The sequence below is a fragment of the Bos javanicus genome, chromosome 7 (assembly GCF_032452875.1).
Source record: "Bos javanicus breed banteng chromosome 7, ARS-OSU_banteng_1.0, whole genome shotgun sequence".
NCBI classification, from domain to species: domain Eukaryota; kingdom Metazoa; phylum Chordata; class Mammalia; order Artiodactyla; family Bovidae; genus Bos; species Bos javanicus.
The window spans coordinates 95,530,416-95,549,491 of NC_083874.1; the positions used below are offsets into that span (position 1 = coordinate 95,530,416).

General features: G+C 43.5%; 1 long non-coding RNA gene across 1 annotated transcript in view; it reads left to right on the forward strand.

Annotated features, from left to right (window-relative positions):
* LOC133251693 (uncharacterized) overlaps positions 1 to 7,798 on the forward strand; it is a 690,054-nt gene extending 682,256 nt beyond the window's left edge. The window contains exons 12-13 of the long non-coding RNA XR_009737739.1: positions 5,653 to 5,723; positions 6,217 to 7,798. This is a non-coding gene — a long non-coding RNA (uncharacterized LOC133251693). The remainder of the gene's footprint in view (positions 1 to 5,652; positions 5,724 to 6,216) is intronic.
* Positions 7,799 to 19,076: the final 11,278 nt, after the last annotated feature.

A 19,076-nucleotide genomic window follows, 5' to 3' on the forward strand; every position in this document is an offset into this window, starting at 1 on the left:
ATTCTATTATTTTCCTCTATTTCTGAGGGGGAAAAAAGCCCCTGAGGAAGGCTTTTTTTATCTCTCCTTGATATTCTTTGGAATTCTGCATTCAAGTGGGTATATTTTTCCTTTTCTCCTTTGCTCCTCAGAAGAAAAGTTATGACCAACCTAGACAGCATAATAAAAAGCAGAGACATAACTTTACCAACAAAGGCCCTAGTCAAAGCTATGGTTTTTCCAGTGGTTATGTATTGATGTGAGAGTTGGACTATAAAGAAAGCTGAGCCCTGAAGAATAGATGCTTTCAAAATGTGGTGTTGGAAAAGACTCTTGAGAGTCCCTTGGACTGCAAGGAGATCCAACCAGTCCATCCTAAAGGAAATCAGTCCTGAATATTCATTGGAAGGACTGATGCTGAAGCTGAAACTCCAATAGTTTGGCTACCTGATGCGAAGAACCGAGTCATTTGAAAAGACCCTGATGCTGGGAAAGATTGAAGGCGGGAGGAGAAGTGGACAACAGAGGATGAGGTGGCTGGATGGTATCACCGATTCGATGGGCATGAGTTTGAGTAAACTCTGGGAGTTGGTGATCGACCCAGAAGCCTGGCGTGCTGCAGTCCATGGAGTCACAAAGAGTTGGACACGACTGAGCTGAAATTTGAATTTGAACTCTACTTTACTACCTATTGGCTTTATCTTTTTTTGATCAATTATTTAACTTCTCTGGGTCTCAGCATTTCATCTGTGCACGAAGAGCGATAGCTATTTTGTGGAGTTACCCCAAAGATTAGGTATACAGAGGGCCCAGTGCCCCATGCAGGCCATGCTGATGGAATGACTGAGAGCCAGGCTGAGGAGCTAAGACAGAGGAAGGGGCTGGAGGAGCAGAGAGGAGAGGTGGGAAAGGGCCGGGCAAAGCCAACTGAGGCTGCCTCCACCTTATAAAGACATGTGTCCTGCTCCTCACGTTTGGCTTGGAATCCAGTTAAAAGCAAGAGGTTGGCTCAGAAAGAATGAGCAATTTCCCCCAAGGAAGCCCTGCAGTGTGGAACACCAGGTTGCTCTGCCACCCTTCTCTCTCTCTCTCTTTTTTTTTTTTGAGCTGGGAAGGTTTACAGTACCTGTGTGCAACCTGAAACCTTGGTCTTGGGTTTGACACTTACTCTGGAACATCGTCCCATCCCAGTGGTCCTCAAGATGTCCCCAGCCCAGCAGCACCAGTATCGTGTGGAAATTTATCAGAAATGTGACACTGTGGGACCCCTCCCCTCTGACCTTCTGAGTCAGAGATTGGGGAAGGAGCCCAGCAAACTCATTTACAAGCTCCCTGGATGATTTTGATGCTAAAGTTTGAGACCCACTGTACTGAAGTCTTAGAGCAGGTGCCCTCAGCAGTAAAAACAGTTACAATAAGACAAAGCCACAGAAATTTGTATTTCATTCACTAGTGTATCCTAAATTTTGTCTTCTTGGCTCAATGAATTTTATAAATGGGGGAATATCGCAATTAATTTTCCTTCAGAAAGAAATATAAAATCATCTTTTATTTTTTTTAATTTAAATTTATTTATTTTAATTGGAACCTAATTACTTTACAATATTGTATTGGTTCTGCCACACATCAACATGAATCCACCACACATGTACACGTGTTCCCATCCTGAACTCCCCTCCCACCTCCCTCCCCGTACCATCCCTCTGGGTCGTCCCAGAGCACCAGCCCTGAGCATCCTGTATCCTGCATCGAACCTGGACTGGCAATTCATTTCTTATATGATATTATACATGTTTCAGTGCCATTCTCCCAAATCATCCCACCCTCTCCCTCTCCCACAGAGTCCAAAAGACTGTTCTATACATCAGTGTCTCTTTTGCTGTCTCGCATACAGGGTTATCGTTACCATCTTTCTAAATTCCATATATATGCATTAGTATACTGTATTGGTGTTTTTCTTTCTGGCTTACTTCACTCTGTATAATAGGCTCCAGTTTCATCCACCTCAGAACTGATTCAAATGTATTCTTTTTAATGGCTGAGTAATACTCCATTGTGTATATGTACCACTGCTTTCTTATCCATTCATCTGCTGATGGACATCTAGGTTGCCTCCAATGTCCTGGCTTTTTTAGACCTCAGTTGCTAAAGTTCTCAGACTTAAAGTTACAAATTACCATGTTTACCTGTGTATGTGTGTTCTTTCATATGCTTAAATATATATTTAATTATTGATTCAGCTTTGCAAAGATTTCCTTTCACAGTCACTTCTCTATATGTTGTAGGTTACTCTGCTGCACTTCCCAATTGGGTATGTTCTTCCAGTCAGGTTGGTCTGTCCTAGTGAGCCTAATTTCCACTGACAGTGCCTTTCATACAAGGAGAGACCACCAGTGCAGGGTGTAAAAGCTTAGATTCTAGAATCAGCCACCACACGTATACATATGTGTGTATATATATATTATGAGACATTAAACTTGTATTTTGGGGTGAATTACTTAATCTCTGAGACCCTTATTTCCTTGTCTATTGAAAATGGGATTAATAATTAATACCTGTGCCTACCTTATGGGATTTTTGCAGAACATGCTAAATACTCAGTAAATGCTACCTGTTGGTATTGTGACTTCAAGAAGTCTCTCAATGAGATATAAAACACGTGTCAATTTTTGAAGTAAGAAGAAGTGAATAATAGGATTTTGTGGGATTTGTAATAAAGTATTCAAAGCAGTGCTTTTTAAACCTTAGCATGTATACAGATCCCCCGAGGTTCTGGTTAAAAGACAGACATGGGTCGATCCGGTATGTCTGAGATGGGGATCTGACATCCTTGATTTCCAACAAGCTCCCCAGGGACACCCATGCTGCTTGTCCCAGTTAAAAGCAAAGGGCTTATGTCCTAGGACGTGTTAAATACTCAGTAAACATTAGCTATTGATATTGGGACTTCCAGAAGTCTTGTGCTTTTAATAACAATTTGAAATTTCTTTCAAAACTCAGAATTTTTAATCAGGTAGACATTATATAAAATCTGGGTCTTTCAAAGCTAGGGGATGTTTACAAGATCTGGCTACTCTTAATTGCTTTGTTTGGGTTTTACAAAGGGGGAGAAGAAGAGTATTTTTCCTCTTTGTAAGGAGCTGCTTTCCACCCCAGTCAGAGGCGCTCACCCATGTGCTCCGTCATACCTTCTACCTGAAACGCCCTCCCCTTTTTCAGCCACGCAAATCCTAACCTGACCTCAACATCTAGCTCTTTTAGGAGAAATCTTGCTCAGCACGTGAGTGACTTACCACACAAGTTTGCACGGTGTAATTCTAAAATAGCAGTATCACATTTTAAGTAAAACCACGAGTACCGATACACTTGGCAATCAGTGTTGTCCTTCATACGATTTGAAGAGACTTAGGGATTTATGGACCCACTCCAGTGTTCTTGCCTGGAGAATCCCAGGGACGGGGGAGCCTGGTGGGCTGCTGTCTATAGGGTTGCACAGAGTCGGACACAACTGACACGACTTAGCAGCAGCAGCAGCAGCAGCAGGAGCAGGGGTTTATGGAGTTTCCCAGGTGGCGCTAGTGGTAAAGAACCCTCCTGCAAATTCAGGAATCATAGGAGACACAGGTGATGCCTGGGTTGGGAAGATCCCCTGGAGAAAGGAAATGGCAACCCATTCCAGTATTCTTGCCCGGAGAATCCCCATGGACAGAGGAGCCTGGTTGGCTCCAGTCCTTGGGGTCACAAAGAGTTGGACATGACTGAGTGACTGAGGATGCGTGCATGCATGCATGTGGTGCTGCCATTGCTTCAAACAGGTTTGGAGCTTGTTTTACTCTTTTGGAGTTGTCTCTCTATTAGTACATACTAGGCTGTGTCACATGACAGAAAAAGATTCTAATACCTCATTGCCTGAATGCTATAAAAGTTTATTTCTCAGTGGCATCCTGGCCTAAAGGCAGGTCTGGGGCCTTTCCTAAAGGCTCTTCTCCAAATACTGGCTCAGGAGTTAAGGCTCCTTCCCACATGTGTTTCTGGCCTGTTGGAACACTGGGCTGCCGGCTAACGAGGTTGGGGAGAGCATGGACAGTGGCGCGGGAGGACTTTGATCAGGGCCAGAATGACTGTACACAGGATCCTGCAAACCTCTGCACCCAGATAAGGAAACAGTGCTGGTGAGCACTCGCCAGGGTCTGCCACAGAGTCATTTTCACAGGATGTGTTATAACAACCTTCCCAGCCAGTGCAGGAGGCTTGGCCAAGCGCAGTGCTTGGTCCTGAGTCAGCGGAAACACCATGTCCTTCCCCCTCAGGGTGGGCTGGCAGAGACTGTGGCATCAGAGTCTAACCACCACGTTTGGTCATAAATAGCCTTATCCATACTATCTAGTGCACCATGCAAATACCATTTTGTGGTTTGGGAACAGAGTGTAGGGGGGAAGACACTCGTATTTGGTCATACCTAGCTCTGACCATCCTAGACAGCATATTGAAAAGCAGAGACATTATGTTGCCAACAAAGGTCCGTCTAGTCAAGGCTATGGTTTTCCCAGTGGTCATGTATGGATGTGAGGGTTGGACTATAAAGAAAGCTGAGCACTGAAGAATTGATGCTTTTGAACTGTGGTATTGGAGAAGACTCTTGAGAGTCCCTTGGACTGCAAGGAGATCCAACCAGTCCATCCTAAAGGAGATCAGTCCTGAATATTGATTGGAAGGACTGATGCTGAAGCTGAAACTCCAATACTTTGGCCACCTGATAGGAAGAACTGACTCATTTGAAAAGACCCTGATGCTGGGAAAGATTGAAGGCGGGAGGAGAAGGGGACGACAGAGGATGAGATGGTTGGATGGCATCACTGACTCAATGGACATGAGTTTGAGTAAACTTCAGGAGTTGGTGATAGGAAGGCCTGGCGTGCTGCAGTCCATGGAGTCGCAAAGAGTCAGACACGACTGAGTGACTGCACTGAACTGAGCTATTGACCAAAAGCCATTTTATCTGACTTGGCCACTCTTCTTGACTCTTCCCCAAGTCAAATTTATCTCCCAGTTATCTTCCCAATAGAGAAATTCAAGTTAGAGTAGTATATATTCTGACCATAATTCTATAAAGAGTTCCAGAAGTGTCTTATTAGTGAAATCATCAGGATAAATGTCTCATGTCATGAGGAGGCTGCACTAACTTCGTTTTTATCTGTGAAATAGTCTGCTTGTTAAAATAGCCGTGTGCGAGTTGACTCCATCCTGCCGGGGATATCTTCCCTCCTCTTCCTCTCCTCCCCGTCCCCTCTCCCTCCTGTCCCTCCTCCCCCTCCCCTTTCTTTCTTTCTTTTTTTTTTTTTTTCTTTATTTCAGATATGTTACAGGCTGGCTGTTCTTTCCCTTGTAGCCTCCCCAGTGAGTAGCTTACTACTAGACCCCTGACAGGTGCCCAGAAAAAGAAGTTATTTGTTGATTAATGTGCTCTGTAAACATGTTCATAAAAAAATTAGGTTTAAGGTGGATCTTTTATGGTGAAATTAAAAACATTCCTTCCAAGATATAATTATTTAATCTCACAATCAATTATTTGAAAGCATTTCAATCCTCATTAATGATCACAGCCATATTTTAATATATGTCATTCATTTTAGGTACATTGTCTTTCTTTCTACGTACGTATGTATGTGTTAGTCGCTCAGTCGTGGCTGAATCTTTGCGATCCCATGGACAGTAGCCTGCCAGGCTCCCATGGAATTCTCCAGGTAAGAATACTGGAGTGGGTTCCCATTCCCTTCTCCAGGGGATCTTCCTGACCCAGGGACCGAACCCTGGTCTCCTGCATTGCAGGCAGATAGTTTATCCCCTGAGCCACCAGGGATCCCTTCAAACATAAAAATTCTAGAAAATATTATTTTAAAAGTATCTACCATTGACCTTAAATTATTAGATGATACAGATATTACTGAGCTATTCGATGTTGCAGATCTTTTCCCTGTAAGGATACAGTATCCTCAGTGGAATGCCATCACCTCTCCCTCTCCAAAAGCAGCATTGGTGCTGTTATTCAGACATCAAGTTGTGTCCAACTCTTTGTGACCCCATGGGCTGCAGCATGCCGGGCCTCCCTGTCCCTTTCTATCTCCCAGAGTTTGAAGATATCTCCCAGATATGAACTCTCCAAGTTCACGTCCATTGAATCAGCAATGCCATCCAAACATCTCATCCTCTGTCGCCCTCTTCCCCTTCTGCCTTCAGTCTTTCCCAGCATCAGGATCTCTTCCAATGAGTTGGCTCTTCTCATCAGGTGGCCAAAGTATTGGATCAGCATCACCATCAGTCCTTCCAGTGAACACCCAGGACTGATCTCCTTTAAGACGGACTGGTTGGATCTCCTTGTAGTCCAAGGACTCTCAAGAGTCTTCTCCAACACCACAGTTCAAAAGCATCAATTCTTCAGTGCTCTGCCTTCTTTATGGTCCAGCTCTCACATCATCAAGAGACTCTTTAGTTCCTCTTCACTTTCTAGAAGGAGCTACCATCCTAAATTTGGTGAGTATTATTCATATGCCTATATTACTTCTTAGTGCATATGTATAGACACAGAAATACTATAATATTATTTTGCAGGTTAGAAATTTTACAAATGGCATTTTCTTCCTATGTCTTTGGCAATTGCCTTTTTTTCCCCCAATGTTATTCTTCTGAGGTGTGTGTTATTATATACATCTCTAATCCATTTCTTTTAACTGCTGTACAGTAATCAATACTGCAAGAAAATGTATTCATCTATTCTACTATGTTAGTATGCTTCTAGGTTCTTCCCAATATTTTTATTTTTACAAGAAAAGAGCTTCTACAAAATCCTTGCAAATGCCTCAGTGAGAGTGTGTGCTAAAGTGTTTCCAGAACAGACCCACAGGAGTGGGAATGATGGCTTTACAAGGTCTTGCTGTTAACTTTACAGGGTCATGCCAAATTGATTTATAGTGCCACCACTGTCATATACCAAATCCCCAAATATGTGCAAAACTGTTTCTGAACTCTATTCTGTTCCACTGGTCACTGTGTCCGCCAGTGTATCACACCACACCGCCTTCACTATTTTTATATTAATAGTTGTATAGCAAGTTTTTATATCTGATAGAGTGACTCTCCCATCGGGTCTTCTCTTTCAAAGTTGTTTAAGCTATTCCCAGCCATTTTATTTTACATAAGCTTTAGAATGAGCTTGTCAAAGTTCAACAGAAAGCCCAGTTAAGGTTGTCACTTGAACTGCATGAGAAGAGATGAACCGGAAGAGGACTGACTGCTTTATAGTATTGGGTCTTCCTATCCTTGAACCTGGTTTCCTCTCTTGCATTAAGTCTTCTCTTTAATGTCTTTCTAAGAAATTTTGTACTTTCTTTTCTTTTTTAAAACTGAGCATCTTTTATTAGTTTTAATGTAGGCACAGTCTATTTTTCTTATGTTTCACTCTTGGGCTTCCCTGGTGGCTCAACTGGTAAAAAACCCGCCTGCAATGCAGGGGACCTGGGTTCAATCTCTGGGTTGGGAGGATCCCCTGGAGAAAGGAAAGGCTACCCACTCCAGTATTCTGGCCTGGAGAATTCCGTGGATGAATCGGACCCATGGGGTCGCAAAGAGTTGGACATGACTGAGCGACTTTCACTTCACTCACACTTTAAATGTTCACAATGTTATGAGTTAGATATTTTCTTGTCTATTTTATAACTAGGGAAAGTAAGGTTCAAAAAGATTCAATAACTTATCACACATCATTGGTGGCAAGTGACAGGGATGGGATGCAAAGTAAGTGCTGTCTGACTCCCCAGTCCAGGGCTCTTCGTCTCCAGTCCATACTGGATTGTGATGAGTTTCTTCAGTGACAGCATTTTCAAATTAAACAACTTTGTGTTTAAAAGTGTAAAGTAATAATAAGAAGAACAAGAATAAACATCTATCTCTCTGGGGAAAACATCAAGAATAGTACTTCTTGCTGCTACTAAGTCGCTTCAGTTCTGTCCGACTCTGTGTGACCCCATAGACAGCAGCCCACCAGGCTTCCCCATCCCTGGGATTCTCCAGGCAAGAACACTGGAGTGGGTTGCCATTGCCTTCTCCAATGCATGACAGTGAAAAGTGAAAAGGAAGTCGCTCAGTCGTGTCCGACCCTCAGCGACACCATGGACTGCAGCCTTCCAGGCTCCTCCATCCATGGGATTTTCCAGGCAAGAGTACTGGAGTGGGGTGCCATTGCCTTCTCCGATAGTACTTCTTAAACTTTAATATTTATATAAATGACCTGGAGATCCTGTTAAGTGTTCCTCTTGATCTAGTAAGTCTAGAGTCTGAGATTCTTCTTTTCCAAGGAGCTCTTTTATGTAAGTATAACAGAAATGTTATACCTGTTTTCATAATTACCAGTTTTTTGTTAGGTTTAATGCTAGGCTCCTTAACATCTTTTATTATCCCTGCTCGTGTTATCTGTGTTTTCTGTTTAAATCCTCATTAATGCTGTGAATTAGACATTTATAACTAAGGAAACTAAGCTTGAAAAGATTAAGTTACTCTCCAGTTGTCATAGGTAGTAAGTAAATGACCAGGTAATGCCCATACTGCTGGTCCAAGGAGCTCACTTGGAGAACCATGACTCTATAGTTTTCCTCTAGAAAGTGACCCTTTAATTAACAATGATTAAAGGAGAGAACTCCACCAGATGGCAGCAGAAGCTCGTACAGTCCAACCTGGACTGTTGGACTGTAAAGAAGGCTGAGCTCCAAAGCGTTGATGCTTTTGAACTGTGGTGTTGGAGAAGACTCTTGAGAGTCCCTTGGACTGCAAGGAGATCCAGCCAGTCCATCCTAAGGGAGATCAGTCCTGAATATTAATTGGAAGGACTGATGCTGAGGCTGAAACTCCAATACTTCAGCCACCTGATGCGAAGAGCTGACTCATTTGAAAAGACCCTGATGCTGGGAAAGATTGAAGGCAGGAGGGGAAGGGGAAGACAGAGGATGAGATGGTTGGATGGCATCACTGACTCAATGGACATGGGTTTGAGTAAACTCCAGGAGTTGGTGATGGACAGGGAGGCCTGGCACGCTGCAGTTCATGGGGTCGCAAAGAGTCGGGCACCACTGAGCGACTGAACTGACTTACTGGACTGACTCCACTTTCCTGCTGATTGTTCCTGGTGGATGTCTGACTTAGATTACTTCAAAGAGAGGAATCTTGTTCTCTTCCCCCTGCGTTTCTGTGATCCCCTCCCTACCACAGGGCTTAACTGTGGACGACGGGTTTTCAGCAGGAGCATCCAGCTGGGCACAGGGTATTGTGCCCACAGCTCCTCTCAGAAAGCTTATTTCAAGAGGCTTGTAAATGAGAGTGAAAAATTGTTTCCTACCCTTTACTGTTTCATCATAGTAAGGTCAATTTAGGCACTTAACCAAGAATGGGAGGCATGATTTGAAATGTTTGGCAGGATATGAGAGGAGGAAATGATTCATTCATTATGGGGCAGGGTGGGGGGCGGGGAGGGAAAACTGTTCAGGCAGATAAACCTGCAGCAGAGTCCAAAGATTTAGGGAGAATTCAAGGAATATGTGGGCAGACCAGTCGCTTCAGGCAGGAGCCCAGACCCAGCTTTGCTGAGGGTCCTCAGACCATCCCTCTTACTCAGCTCTTCTTCTTCTTGTTTTTTTTTTTTAAATTCTTCTGAACCTGACTTCCCTGGTGGTTCAGATGGTAAAGCATCTGCCTACAATGCAGGAGACCTAGGTTCGATCCCTGGGTCAGGAAGATCCTTGGAGAAGAAAATGGCAACCCACTCCAGTATTCTTGCCTGGAGAATCCCATGGATGGAGAAACCTGGTGGGCTACAGTCCACGGGGGTTGCAAAGAGTCGGACACGACTGAGCGACTTCACTCTCACTTTCTGAACCTGAAGAAGATTAATTATGGAAAAGAATTCTCATGTTCCCGTCCTGAGCTTGGGAAGGTGAAAACAGAATGACAGACTCCTGACTTTGACTCACAAGCCTGAGCCTGGGCCCTGGGGAGGCCCCAGGGTGCCCTGAGAAGGCTCCAGCATGGGGAGGTGTTGGTCAGTCGCTGGGGAAGGCCCACTCCTTGTGGTCCTCATTCCGCAGTAATCATCTCTCCCACTGGTATAGTCAGCACACATGTCTCCGAGCTCTCTGCCCGCATCTCTCAGATGGCTTCATCAGGGGGCACATGAGCTCATGGAGAATGAAGCAAACCAAAGAGGGTTGTTGGAGGCTCTGCTTGGCTGAGACCAGCACTGAAGGAGAATATAACCTAGTCCGCTGCTCTGGAAACCAGGCAGGCCAGAGAGCCTAAGAGGGCTGGCCAGGGGATCGTGGTGATGAGGCTCTCACTGGCCCTTTTAGTTAAGGACCACTGCTTCAAGCCTTTGCTGGGAAGGAGGGCTCAGGGGACAGGTTCCATGCCAGTGAGGCCCAGAAAGCTGAAGTTCAGTGAGGTCAGGGCCACTGCTCCAAATCCTATGGCTGCAGAGTGTAGACTGAGCTATGAACGCAAGACTCCAATGTGTGAGCTCTCAGACGCTGGGCTACAGCCCCCAATAGTTGTTTTATTGAATTCATTTATTTTGCAAAACACACACACAGAACACCAGAAATAAAAAACCAATCATCTAGAGACAGGTGAGTGGCAACAAGACTTAGAAGATCTTAGACAATCAGCTCTGAGCCCCACAGCTTTCCTCTGGGTCTGAAGATTCTGCCTCTGTCCCCATGAGGCGTGGTGCCCTGGGCTCTGGAACTTTCAGCCACATTTCCCTGCTGTGGCTTTGACCACGCCTTCCTTATGGCTCTCCACCTTCTTCCTTTGATATATGTCAAGGCCATAGCCTGAATCATAGGTTAATATCCTGGGATTAGTTGCTACTGTGAATCATTTCAGAAAACAAAGACATCTTTTGTAAAAAAAAAAAAATTCTTCTCAGTTAATTCTTGTTATCTCACCAGTGGTTCTCAACTCTGTTCTGGTCACAGATTCTCCTGAGAATGTAGTGAAAAGCTACAGACCTGCTACCCTATAAAACACACACACACACACACACACACACACACACACACACACACACGGACACACAACTTCAGGAAGGCTCATATACCCTCTGAATTCTATCCTGAAACCTCAAGCTGGGAACCCCTGCCTTAGATGGCCATTATTTGGTGTATTTAAATTGAGGCACACTCACAAAATGCCATTGGCACCCTTCAGTAAGGAATAAGAGAGAATAGGAAGGGACAGAATTTGGAGGTTATCTTGAATCATACATTTTACATCTTTAGGTGAGCATAAATAATAGTGCTTTAAAAGCTCTAGAAGAAGCATTTTCATAGGAAAATGTTAAAGGTAATTTATTGTTCGCAGTGGTTGCATCAGGTGAAAAATGAGGGAGCAGGATTTGAAGGACACTTCACAGTGGGGCAAGGACCCAGGCTCTGCCCCACAGAGTACATGGACCTGCTCCCTGGATAGGACTGGGCTCTCCCTTGCTGTTAGCTGCTGGGTGTGTGGAGCTGGGGGGTCCTATCTTGGGTTGGGGGAACAGACCAGGGGAGACTTTAGTTCCATCACACAGTACTGCTAAGGCTACTCAAGTCCACCTCTCAAGAGGGGAGCAGACTCCCAAGTCCAAGGTAAAGTTGAGCACCTTAGGAGGCTAGAGCCAGCCCTTGAGGAGCTCTGTCTGGGCTCTGTGCTCCTTGGGGTTTAAAGATGCTATGACAGGGCTTTGCCATCACTCTTCCATCTTGGTTTGCCTGATGCTCTCCTGAAAGTCTTGCATCTCAGGAAACCCTAGTCTTGGGCAAACCGAGATAGTTGGTCACCCAACTTGAGCCCTGGATAGTGACCTTCAGCAAGATCTTTAATCTCTCTGAATGTCAGCTTGCACATCGATAAACTAAGGCTATCAAACCTGTGTTTCAGAGTTTATGAAGATTAGATTGGTGGTAACGCATGTCCAGGGCTTTCCAGGTGGCTCAGAGGTAAAGAATCCACCTACCAATGCAGGAGACGCAGGTTTGATTCCTATATCGGGAAAATGCCCTGGAGGAGGGCATGGCAACCCACTCCAGTATTCTTGCCCAGAGAATCCCATGGAAGGAGGAGCCTGACAGGCTACAGTTCATAGGATCACAAACAGATATGACTGAGCACACGCACACAAATGCATGTACAGGTCTTTCTCAATTTACAATGGGGTTCCTCCTCGCTCCAGTATTGTCCAGCCTGGAGAATTCCATGGACTATATAGTCCATGGGGTCGCAAAGAGTCAGACACGATTGAGTGACTTTCACTTTTTATCCCAATAAATCCATCATAAGTTGAAAGTATTGTAAGTAGAAAATGCATTTAATACCCCTAACCTACTAAACAGTATTCTTAGCCAAAGACCCTGATGCTGGGAAAGATTGAAGGTGGGAGGAAAAAGGGACGACAAAGAATGAGATGGTTGGATGGCATCACCAACTCGATGGACATGAGTTTGAGCAAGCTCCGGGAGTTGGAGATGGACAGGGAAGCCTGGCGTGCTGCAGTCCATGGGGTCACAAAGTGTCAGACATGACTGAGCGACTGAACTGAACTGACAGCTACTAGAATACCTACGTTTCCCTCCTCAAGTCTCCCAGGGCCTCTCGGGCAGGTAATGAAGCCCAGCATCCATCTGGAGTCAGGAGTACAAGCCTAAGGTTAAAATGTGATGGCGGCTAAGTCAACTATTAACTCCCTTTCTAAACTCTTTTCTCTTCCTTCTTAGAACTCTTGAAATTTCCCACAGGAACCTCAGATTCTCTGCCTTTCCCTTCAAAAATTTGCCCTCAGGAAAGGAGTTGCTAGCAGACATCTGTACTTTAAATGATTTAAAAGAAACTCCTAAAAGGGTTGGCATTTTAAATGTCTTGTAACATACAAGGCCTTGTCTCCCTGTAAAGGAAATTCCAAGGCTTCCCTGATGGCTCAACAGGTAAAGAATCCACCTGCAGTGCAGGAGACACAGGTTTGATCCCTGGGTTGGGAAGATCCCTTGGAGAGGGAAATGGCAACCGACTCCAATATTCTTGCCTGGAGAATCCAGTGGACAGAGGAGCCCAGCAGGCTACAGTCTGTGGGGTCACAGAGTCACGCACATACAAAAGAAATTCCCACACTGGGAAGTTTGACTCTTTGATGGCTGTATGCATTCCATGAAGTTCAGCTGCTCTTAGGAGCAAGCAGTTAAGATTGCAGCAGTTAAGCAAGGTGGAGATTCATTTCCACTCCTTCCTGAAAGGCCAGGGCTGGCAGTTCTACAGCTGTCATAGACCAAAGCATTGTCAGTCTTTCTCTCCCTCCTGCTCAGAGCTGGCTTTCATCCTAAAGGTCACTTCCTAGTCCCCATACCTGCTGGAGCTCCATTGTTACAGGCCATTTAAGGCATAAGAAAGAGGAAAGGTCAAGGGCTCAGAGTCAGACTGCTGAGTCAGTCCCATTTGAGCAGCCTTCCCAGAAGTCCAGGCGACACTTATGTGCACATCTCATTGGCCGGAGTTTAATTACATGATTACCACCAGTTGCAAAAGATATTGGGAAATAGACTTCTTTCTGGGTAGATTTCAGCCTTACCTAAAATCAGGACTCGCATACTAAGAAAGGGGAGCATGCACTTAGAAAATGTACCAAACGAGGAACCTACTCTTAGTGAAAGCTTTTGTAGTTTTCCTTGGGGGCAGGTTGACTAGAATCACTGTAGCTTCAGGTCTCTCTATCTCCTTGTTCTGGTGACCAGCCCAAATTTAATCACCCTACAATGATCAATAAAAGAAAGAATGAAGGAATTAAGCTATTGCAAGACTTTGCTTCAGTCACTAATCATTGGGTCAGATTTCCAAAGGATGTTTGGTCTCGGGACTTAAAAAACCTACAGTATAGACTTTTCATTTATCTGGGGTTTTAAGGATTATTGTGTTCTCTTAGGTTCTATATATAGCTTCCTGATTGTTCCTCATCTCTGAAATGAAATTAAATTCTGAAAGCAGCCAGGAACTCTTAAGAACAGAGGCTATTTCTTCTCTAACATCTATTGATCGTGACTCACATAAGAAATATAAAATGACCAATGAGCCTTCAGCCCATGACTTAGAATTGGTAATATAGTGGTGGCTGATTGCTGTGGAGAAATAAATCTTATGAGACAATTTCTAGCTTGTCCAAGAAGGAGTAAATCATTTGAGCTCAGTTGCTATGTGCAAGCTGGAGCTAACATTACCAAAGACGTCAGCCGCGTGCAATGCACATAGTATTGGGCCTGATGCTAAAGAAATTCTTCTGATTCTTTTTCTATGGACACATGGTTCTCTCTAACATTAAGGGTTAATCTCAGAAGTAAAGGCAATGAACTAAATCAACCTTTGAGGTAAAAATAGTAGTAAGTAAGTGCTAGAGTTGGCTTCACAAACATCACGGCTCTGACCCAGGGTGGAAGCATTATTAGATATGTGAGTTTGATTGACTGGAAAGAGAGTTTAGAAATCGTTAAGTGCTCTATTTAAAGAAAGCATTGAGAACAAACTAAACCAGGAGGTATCTTCATTTTAGACTGAAAAGCAGGGCCTTTTTCTCAAGCAAGAAAAAGCAAAATTTGCATTGTGCAGGCAGTTGCCATTTGCTGACTCATCTTTTGTGGAACCCTCTAGAAGGAGATGATATACTGCAGGGAGTAGCAATAGCAGCCAGAGTACATTAGCCCCGATGGAGAAGGAGCATTTAGTGCTGTTTCCTGAATTCAAAGCAGTCATTGTCCAATTGTGTCTCTTTGTGAAATGCCTCATTATGCAAGAAATATAAATTGGTTTTCCTCCACAAATAGATTGTGTTTCTGGTGTTTCACAGATTGCGTCATATGCAGCGTGCCTCAGCGATTCCTATAATGTGACACTCTTAGCTGTCCTCTTCTGCGCTCTCATCTAGCTGGCAGGCCAGAGAATCTAAAAGGTAGTAATGGCAGTTGTTTTCAGCAATTCCATAGCAGCCAGTGAAGAGAACATTAAAGCTAAGTGGCACTGCTAAATTCATAGGATAGTAAAATACTGGGGGTGAGCATGGAGCCCGTGGGTTAATTCTTTCCAAAGTCAGTAATGGTAAAAACAGCAGCTAAGTGAGGCACCCATTCTACAAATAGCTTTACGTTCATAGGCTCATTTAATTCTCCCAGCAATGCTCTAAGGAATATTTATGCCCCGCACTTTTCAGAATAGGAAAGACAGTCAGTCTCAAGGTCTCATTGAGGTTAAGTGGCAGTGCAATTATTTACATCCGGACCTGTCTCAGTCCAAATCCATGCTACTTTCTCCTCCATTTGATTGCCTCGTGAAGATTCAGAGTCCATTCTCCTCTAATATTATTTTAACATAACTTTTTGGAAGAAAAGAAGAGAGATGTTAGGGTTTTTTTTTCTTTCAGAACACGATAATTTTGTTAATTTTTCAGAGACATTTAAGCGACATTATTTTAGCCAGATCTAAGTTGCTCCCAAGCATTCTATACATTTTCTAGATTATTATTGGACCTTTTATCCATGTGCTATACTAGGGCTTGCCACAAATATTTATAGGTGTAATGAGGAAATAACCACTGCTGCTGCAAGGGGAAGTGTTCCGAAACCAAGCTTGTGTGTGTGTTTTCTCGGCATACCTTTCTGTGGGAAAATAGCAACTACTCTTAGTCAGACCATGGAGTCTCTACTCAATGACTAAGTGTCTATCATTGAACAAGTTTCGAACAGTCTGGGAAAATAGTTTAATGAGATTCCAATCTTGTCAATACACAGGTCTAGTTTGTCTTTTACACATGTAATCTGGAAAGAATTATATAAGAATTACAACAATAGTTACCATTGACCAGTAGGATTCCAAGTGTGTTTTTCTCTTTGGTGTTGTCCAAATTTCCTAAAATAAATGGATATCCCTAATATAATGTATCCCAAAGTGATATTTTTAATGGATATGAAAATTCCCAAAGCATGGAATGAGTGGCTGGAGGCACAGATATATAGCATGAAGCCTGTTAGTATTACACCGTCTCTTGTTTATGACTGTGATCACTAATAATAACGATCTTTGATATCATCTTTGCCACTTTTCAGAGGCTGAAAAAATAAACTGATCTCAAAAAAAAATGGCAAAGTGAAAGAGTTTGCCATAGAGTTAATCACTATGAACCGGTATCATTTAGGGAGCAAATATTCTCATCCCTTCATATGGCTTTGTGTTTGTATTCCCTTTGTACAAGGATTGCTTCTAGAGATAAGAAACGGTGGCATCATTTTGGTTATCTATTTCCATGGCAACAGTTGGATTCCGGGAAGAGCTCTTGGTGTCTTTGCTACTTATCATGTGCAATTTTCATGGGCACAGGATCTTTCTAAGTTAGTGAGGTTAATTTCGTGTGAGACTGTCTTATTTGTTGTAAATATCTGAAGCAGAAGTGAGATGCAATTTTGACTTGCAGAACTTCTGTCTATGTCAGCAATTCCGTGAACAGCGACAGACAGCACTAACTAGCACCGTGAAAAATAACTCGATTTTTATGAGAGCTCTCTCTTAAAAAGATTTCAAAACAAAATTCTTTTTAGGATTATGACTTAGAGTGTGACAATGAGGGTGTTTTCAGTTTTCTAGTTAAGTTTCTGTATTTCTCTCTCTCTCATACACACATATACACTTCATAAAGTAGAATATGAATTCTCCTTTAATCTCTACTGAAATTGGATAGACCAAAATTTTGTCCAAAATTCTCTCCTTCTAGTGTTTTCCTGGTAAATGCTTGAAACTAGCGACAAAATTGTAGAGAGAGTTCGGAGGCAGAATTCTGGTCTTATTTTGCCACAGCCTCTGTGATCTTGGGCAGTTTTCTTCATCTGTCTGTACTTCCAATTCCTCATCAGTAAAATCATCTAAGCTAATAAAAGTAAGGAAAACCCGTTTCAAAGAAGAGTGATAAAATAGAAAACAGAAAACGAGGATTGCCTCTATCGCCACTCCAACACAACGTCTGTTCCCGTTTCCGCCACACGCACAGGGTCCATAGAAGGAAAGAAGGAATGAAAGAGGTCACCCCACTGCTGGCCAAGCGTGCATATGACCCCCAAGCAATTTTCAGATTACTGTTCACTTCAGGTTCAAGCAGTGTATTTACAGCCCCCACACATCCATACAACTTGAGTGATATAAGCTGGTTTATCTAATGGCCCATTAAATTTATACCCACCAAATCATATTACTTTGCCAACAAAGGTCTGTCTAGTCAGAGCTATGGATTTTCTGTCATGTATAGAGGTGAGTGTTGGACTATAAAGAAAGCTGAGCACTGAAGAATTGATGCTTTTGAACACTGGTGTTGGAGAAGATTCTTGAGAGTCCCTTGGACTGCAAGGAGAGCCAACCAGTCCATCCCAAAGATCAGTCCTGGCTGTTCACTGGAAGGACTGATGCTGAAACTGAAACTCCAATACTTTGACCACCTGATGCGAAGAGCTGACTCCTTGGAAAAGACCCTGATTCTGGGAAAGATTGAAGGTGGGAGGAGAAGGGGATGACAGAGGATGAGATGGTTGGATGGCATCATCGACTCAATGGACATGAGTTTGAGTAAAGTCCAGGAATTGGTGATGGACAGGGAGGCCTGGTGTGCTGCAGTCCATGGGATCACAAAGAGTTGGACACAACTGAGCAAATGAGCTGAACTGAACTGAAATTTATCTTGACATTCAGGGATGTAGGTCTAATTTCAGAATAAACAACAACCCCTTCTCTTCTTTTTTTTATTCTCCCTAATATTTTTTAGGAGGAAGGGGAATTTGTTACAGGGTACTAGGGAGTTCATAGGCTTTCCAAGAGGGCCTAACTCTGAAGAGCAGTGTATCTTTTTCTCTGGGGAATGCAAAATCATGGGGAATATCAGGCACAAGTGGCATTCTGCTGGTTCAGCCAACTGGACCCTGGTTGTAATCTGGGAAATCCAGGAAAGACACAGAGTGACCCGGCCTTGAGGAGGTCACTCTAACCTGCAGATGAGTCAAGAACAGGCACCTGAACCAGTGAAACTTAACCTGCCCTTTGGCCCTCCAGTAAAACCAGGGGCCTCAGGGCAATCTGATTGCAGTCTCTCATCTAGGGCTTTCTGGTGTTACTAAAATGTCCCCGAGCTCTCCCAGCTAGTGAGCATCAGCAAAACCCAGCATTCTTGCCCAGGGTCTGTGCTCTGACGCCCTAAGTGTGGTTTGTGAATGAGCCGTATCTGCGTCCCCAGAGCTTGTTACTTCACCTTCTGGCCCACATTTCATAACAGGTAAGAGGAGAGTAATACCTCCTTTTGCTGCTTTAGAGGCTGGTTGTGAAAGTCTTCGACAAATTTTTTTACTGCTCTGCAGAAGAGTGAGAATATTCAGGGTAGTATCATGAATCTGCCAAGAAGTCCATCTTAGGCTGCTTTAAGGACTCCTTATATGAATTACCTCCTTGCTCCTTTGCTGTGATCGGAGCTTCTTTCATGAGTGATGGTGATTGTAGAGAGTAACATTTTTTCTGTCTTTAATATTTTCTTTGACAAAATGCAAAGTTTGGAACTCTGTTGATACTCTTCTTTTTTGTTATTTTAGTTAGTCTATGAAATAAAAGTCTGCAATCCACCATGTGAAAATGGTTGGAAAACTATAAAAAAAAATGAGGTGTTAGTATTTTCTTAAGCAGAAAATACTTCCTGAGAAAACTCCTGTCTGAAGGGAAAAAGGTTATGCTTATTGGCCAGAAATGTAAATATCTCTATGGTCTCCTGTATTAATTGCAATTGTGGGGTTGTTGGGAAGGCAGAGGAGGATTCAAGGAGACCATTAGTTCCTCATGCCCCATGAGGTACTACCAGAAGTTGTGGGGCTCCTCTTCAGGTCCCCTTCCTCAGGCACTCCGAGCTTCCTGGTCATAAAGCAAATCCCGAAGGTGAAATTTTGGGCTTCCCTGGTGGCTCAGATGGTAAAGAATCTGCCTGCAATGTGGGAGACCTGGGTTCAATCCCTGGGTTGGGA